The sequence below is a fragment of the Tamandua tetradactyla genome, chromosome 7 (genome assembly GCF_023851605.1).
Source record: "Tamandua tetradactyla isolate mTamTet1 chromosome 7, mTamTet1.pri, whole genome shotgun sequence".
Lineage (NCBI taxonomy): Eukaryota > Metazoa > Chordata > Mammalia > Pilosa > Myrmecophagidae > Tamandua > Tamandua tetradactyla.
Window position 1 is genome coordinate 115138736 of NC_135333.1, and position 6512 is coordinate 115145247.

A 6512-nucleotide genomic window follows, 5' to 3' on the forward strand; every position below is an offset into this window, starting at 1 on the left:
GAGAGAAAGATATAGAGGCAGAAAGACCCTGCAAATAACAGAAACCAAAAATCAAAATTATGAGGAAGAAAGATGGAAACAGAGATGGACACAAAGAAAATAATAGAGCTGCTGATTAAAGATGTAGAAGATGTGACAGGTATGAGAAGAGAAGAAGAGGGAGCGAAAGGCGTAGGCAGAAAAACCTTGGATAAGTGCTGAGAGTTGGGATAAGCAGGGATTTCCAGGGGGGCAGGAATTGCTGGTAGTAGGTAGCGAGTGGAACAGACATCTAAGGATTCCCAGAAATAATTCTGTCATACACAGGAAGCTGAGAGGATCTTGTAGCTAATCTCTGGACCCCACACCTGTCTTCCTGTTTACCCATTCTAGCCTTGCTCATGTCCACCTCTTGCTGGAATTTTTAAAGTTTTTTTTGCTGAAATATCCCCCTTAGAGATGGCCTATGACCCAGGTATGGAAAGACCTGGGCCACTTGTTCCATGAACTGAATGGGAAAGCAGAGGCTGGAGATTTGGGAGAAATTCTAACATTATAGCTACCTTAGTTAGAGTATGGATTACCTTGTAAGGATATTAGCTCTCTGTGATGGCACCTAAATTGATACATGCCATGTTTACTTTATATTGTGGTTATTTCTTTGCATACCTTTTTTGCAAACATATATATTCCTTAAGAGCAAGGTCTGGGTAGAAACTTGTTCTATTTTTTTTTTTGAGTGAACCAGTGAATAGGTCCTTGATATGTTTGAGCAGAGGTTGGATGACTACAAATGAGAGATATAATCCAGGGAATTTCTGCAATGAGTAGAAGCTGGAAATACATCTTTATGACCCCCTTTTGGTTTTGAGGATCTATGAGTCCATATATATAGACCTGAGCTTATTCTGTTTCTTTTCCTACTTCTCCAGATATGCAGGGGGAAACAGACAAAGTGGGAAACCCAAAATTACAAAATACCTACCATGCCAGACTCCTTACAAAGCATTTTGCATATCTAATCCTATCCAATCTTCACGATAACTTTTCCCAGTAGGCATTAGCCACATTTTGCAGATGAAGGCTCAGAGAGATGAAGTATGACAAACTAGGTCTCTGGGGCTGTAAAGCCTGTGTGATTTCCATGACACCATGTTTCCACCACTTTGGGAGATTTCCCTAGTTTCAAGAAGGAGGAAAGGCAAAGGGAGTTGAGAAATGGAGGCGAAAGGGAGGAAGACATGGTTTCTAAATTTAGGGTTGGTAGAGAAATTCAGAACTCAAAGCCAGGGGGGATAAATCCATTTTTGTGAGAGTTAAAATAGGACATCTCTGCTTTCACCAGAGTATCAATAGGCCTGGGGATGGTGGTGGAAGGGGGACTATGAAGAAGTAGGATAGGGGAACCTGGAGGTGGGATATTGAAGACTAGAATCTCTGATCACAGGAGCCATATAAAAAAAACAAAGTGAAACTAAGTTTAATAATATATGTTATTTAACCAGTATATCCAAAATATCATTTCAACATGCACTCAATATAAAAATTATTAACGAGTATTTTACATTCTTTTTTATTTTTATGCCAACAGCTTGAAAACTGGCGTGTATTTTATGCTTAAACACATCTTAATTTGGACTAACCCATATTCCAGGTGCTCAATAGTCACATATAGCTAGTGGCTACTATAGCAGAGTGCATAGTCTTAGGCTTTAAATAAATTTAGAGTGTACATCACACCTGGCTAGTCAGAGGTAGCAGGAGATTTGATGTTGGAGTCCCAGCTATCTTGGTTCCTGTCCTTGATTTTTCTTGCAACTTGACTCAGGAGCCCTCATTTTTTTTTTAAAACATTTTTTATTGTGAAATATATGTACGAAAAAAGCAATAAATTTCAAAGTACATTTTAAAAAGTAGTTATAGAACACATTTCAAAGTTTGGTATGGGGTATAGTTCCACAATTTCAGGTTTTCCTTCTAGCTGATCCAAGACACTGGAGACTTAAAAAGAAATGTCAATATAATGATTCAGTAGTCATATTCATTTGTTAAATCCTAACTTCTCTGTTATAACTCCTCCTTCTCTTTTGATCCTTCTCCCAATCTTTAGAGATAGTTGAGTTATGCCCATTCTAACATTTTTGATCTTGAAAAGGGGTGTGGACAGTATAGGTAGGGGGATGGAACTGGTTGATGTTCTTGGAGATACTGGCACCTCTGGGTTTCAGGATTTATCTGGCCTAGGAACCAGCTGAAGGCTTTACGTTTCTGAAAAGATAACTTAGTGCATGCAACTTCTGAAGGATCTCAGATACAGCCTTGTGTGTTCTTTAGAATTAACAGGATTGATGTTGAGGTTTGGCAAACCATGGCTATTAGCAATATCTAGCTGAAACTTGCTTAAAAATCGCCTCCAGAATAGCCTCTCAATTCTATTTGAAGTCTCTTATCTGCTGATACCTTATTTCGTTACATTTCTTTCCCTCTTTCTGGTCAGGCTGACACTGACGATCACATGGTGCCAGGGCCAGGCTCATCCTCAAGAGTCATGTTCTATGTTGCCAGGGAGACTCACCCCTTGGAAATCATGTTCCACATAGAGGAGAGGGTAATGAATTACTTGAAAAGTTGGGCTTAGAGAGAGAAAGTGGCAGGAGCCCTCATTTTTATGTGATTCTGGAGATATCCTCAATTCCTATAGATCAGAAGAACCGTGTGTTTATTGAAGGTCCTATGAAGTCTGGCTGTACAATAACTTTCACCTCTAACATTCTCCTCAAATTTCTCTTGCTGTGCCACGAGTGACCTCCTGGCTGCTCTTTCACTGGTTTCCAGGAGTCATTCTGCTGCACCTGCCACTGCTGGCCTCTCTCTTTGACTCATCTCTCCCAAACTGCTTCCTGCCGTTCTGACTGATCCTTCTCCATGAAGCCACATTATCTATACATCTCTAACATGTTGATGTTGTCTTGGGTTCTGTCCTTGGCCCTCCTACTCCCTCACTCTAATGCAGTGAGTTTTCTTCACTCTCATTACCTTTACATTCATGGATTTTAAATCTCTATCTCCAGTGCCAAACTCTTTTAATCTCTGGGTTTAAATATGTAACTATTCAACTGTCTACTGGACCACTCCTTCTAAGATCCAAAAGACACTGGGGATTCAAAAAAACAAAACCACAGCAATCATCTTTTCCCCTAAATATATTTCTCCATCTTGTATTATTTATTTGGTGAATGGCATCTTCAGCTACTTGGTCACTGAGACCAGAAACCTGGGATCAACTTGACTCCTTGTATTGACTTACCATATCTAATTATCATCAAGTTCCATTAATTTTGCATCCTAAATAATTCAGCTTCTTGTCCTCTTCATAAACCTAAGTTCAGGTGCTCACCATTTTTTACTTGGATTCTTACAATAGGTTCTTAACTAGTTTCTCTGGACTTTGATGACCTAGCAGTAGAGTGTAAGCTTTATAAGGACAGACATTTCTGTCTGCCTAGAACAGCACTGGGCACACAGTCGACACTCAATTAATATTTGTTGAGTGACTATATGAGTAAATGTCAGTAGTCTACATTTCTAGCCTGTCTTTCTCACTGTATAAGCCCTTTACTCAGCAGCGCAACCTGGGTCCTGAGTGAGTCTGCTGAGCAAGCTATGCATTTGCACATTCTGTTCCTTCTGCCTGCATACACTTGGTTTACCCCTACTCATTCTTTAAGATCCAGCCCCTACATCACTGCCCCTGGAAAGCTGTCCCCTCAATTTTGGTTAAGTACCCCTCCTCTGTGGTTCCCTTGCACCCTGTGCATACCTCTAAAGTAGCACTCATCAGGCTTTCTTGTTTTTGTTAGTTTATGTTAACTATGAGCTCTTTGAGGTCAGGGTTTTTGACTGTTATACTCTGTCCTCCAGTACCTGACCCATAAAGAGAACTCCACAAATTTTTTTGAATTAAAGGCCAAAACACCTCTCTCCCAAGTGACATCACACTTTGCTCTTTCAGGTCACACAGGGTACTTCAATGGTATTACTAATGTTTGATTTTTTTTTAAGGTTGGATAGTGAGTCCAATGATGTTCACTTTATTATTCTTTATTCATTATATATGTCATATATATTCTTTGTATGTACTAAAATATTCGTTAAAATAATTTTAAAAAATTATTTTTGGATGATTGGACCTATATACATCTTTGCACTAGACTTTAGGGATATAGAGATGTATAAACAACAGACTCTGCCCTCAATTTGCTTACAGTAGAGAGGGAAGAAAAACGTGTAAACTTGATGCCGTGTATTTTTACAAAGCACTCCATATGGCATTTCAGAAAAATGACTGACCTTGCCTGAGGGAAGTCAAGGAAGGCTTCATGGAGGAAGTGTCCTTTGAGCTGAGGGGAAAGCATATGCTAAGAGGTATGCAAAAGTAATAGATATTTTGTGGAGTATTTCTGTCAAACTGGAGTAAAGGATTACTTAGGGGAGGATGGAAAATGTGAAGGCAGGCTGGGACCAGACAGTAAGGATCAGGACTGCCACACTAAGCGACGTGCACTTTATGTTCATATAGGTAACGGATAACCACTGAGGTTCTGTAAGTGGGGAGTGATCTGTTTGGATTCACTCATCTACTATCAAATCCACTACAGTGGTTCCTATTTGCTGCTACTCAGACTGACTTATCCTTTCACAATAGAGTCTCAAGCTCATAGTCCTGTCAGGTCTATCAGTTTCTGCATGGATGCTGGGAAGCAGTAGGGGAAAGAGATGATATATTACAGAAGGGAAAACAAACTATAAGGCTCAGTTGCCAAATAACACACAGTGAGCAGGAGACAGAATTAGAATCAGAACCCAGCCGTACAATCTCCCTGTTTAGGCAATCAATTACTATTACCTGAGCTCCCTCAGTGTGATAGGGCCATGCATTGGGTCCTGGGGTAGGTAAAATCATGAGGAAGAGAAATGGCTCCAACTTCTGGGGGAGCTACCAGTCTGAAAGCACAAACTACATGCCAGAAAGACATACAAAGGGCAGAGAAAGGAACAGCTGGAAACTCTAGATATCATGGACAAGAATCTGGTGAGGGATTTGGGGGATGGGTCATGGTTATGGAGGAGGGTGGAGCCGATTTGTGAAGGTGAAGCAGAACAGGGCAGGGCGGAAAGGAAGAAGTGAGAATGACCCATGTAAAGTTGGGGAGGTAGGGGAGAACAAAATCTACACTGTAGTCCACATAAGCACTTTAGACTGGCAGCCTCTGTGTCAATGGCCTTGCACAGCTACCCATATGGCTCCTGTGAGGGGATGTGTGGCTTGGAAAAGGCTGTGGGGTAGAAGCAGGGGACCTGGGTCCCTGTTTCTGTCCCCCTTTCTTCTCTTTCGTACTAGGGGCCACCCTTCTGAAAGTCAGGGTGCCTAAGTCCCAGATTCTTCCCTCTTCAACCTCCCCCAGACATAAATCAGAAGTGATTTCATTAAATGCACCTCCTGCTGGGGATGTTGGCTCATAATTCCTCTCTGATTAACCCCCACTACCCCGGCAAGTTTATAGGCCAAGAGAGGGAGGGGGGAAAGGGGAGGGGAAGAGGAGGGATGGGGGGAATCCCAGGCGGGTGATGGATGCCTCTGTCAGCCCAGCTCGTATTTATTAATAGTCTTAATACGGGAAGCAATAAAGGAAGAGAGGGATTCTATTAATTAAATCATTGTTATAATTAACTTTCATTAAAGGAGGATCAATAAAGAGAGGTTGAGATGGAGAGAGGAGAGATCCATTATCTCTAATTTCCTTGGAAGGGATTCAGGGAACGAGATGGGGTTGCTAGGAGACAGAGATGTGAGGGAAGAAGGAAGGATGTGAGATGTCATCCAGGTGGGGCTGAAAGGGGGGGTGGACAGGAGGGTTTCAGGTGGCTGAAGAGAAGTAATGGTGGGGGTGGTGTACCCAGGCACCCTGAATGGAATGAAGGGTGGCTGACAAGAATGCCATTGGGATAGAGAACAAGGCAGCTGGAGGCATGTGCTTATTCAGGGCACTGCTGAGAGATGTGGTTAGCACCCAGGTCCTTAATAAATACTTTATGATACTGTGCATGTGTCTATCTGGCCTGTGAAACTGGCTAGAGTGGGTAAATATTTTTGCAACTGTGGAGTCAGAACATGCATGTGAGTGAGGGAGAGAGAGAGAGGCTGAAATGGGAGGAATATAAAATAGTCTTTACGGATATGGGTTTGGGACATTTTTTACTAAGGGGACACCAAAGGTGTGCACTTTTGACAGAAGTAATGCCTATTCTTTGGCCCAAGGTTTAGTAATGGCTGCTATGGCGGGTGAAGATATGAGTAGTGAAGGCTTCCCCTCCCTTTTCTACTGCACATGCTTTCACCTTGAGCCAGAACCCTGGGTTCCATCCCACCTGACCACTGAGACTAACTCTTAGCAGGGCTGGACGTAGACCCATCTGTTTGCCCCCACCCCCAATGCAGTACTCCCTACACCAGACCTCCCACATGAGACAAA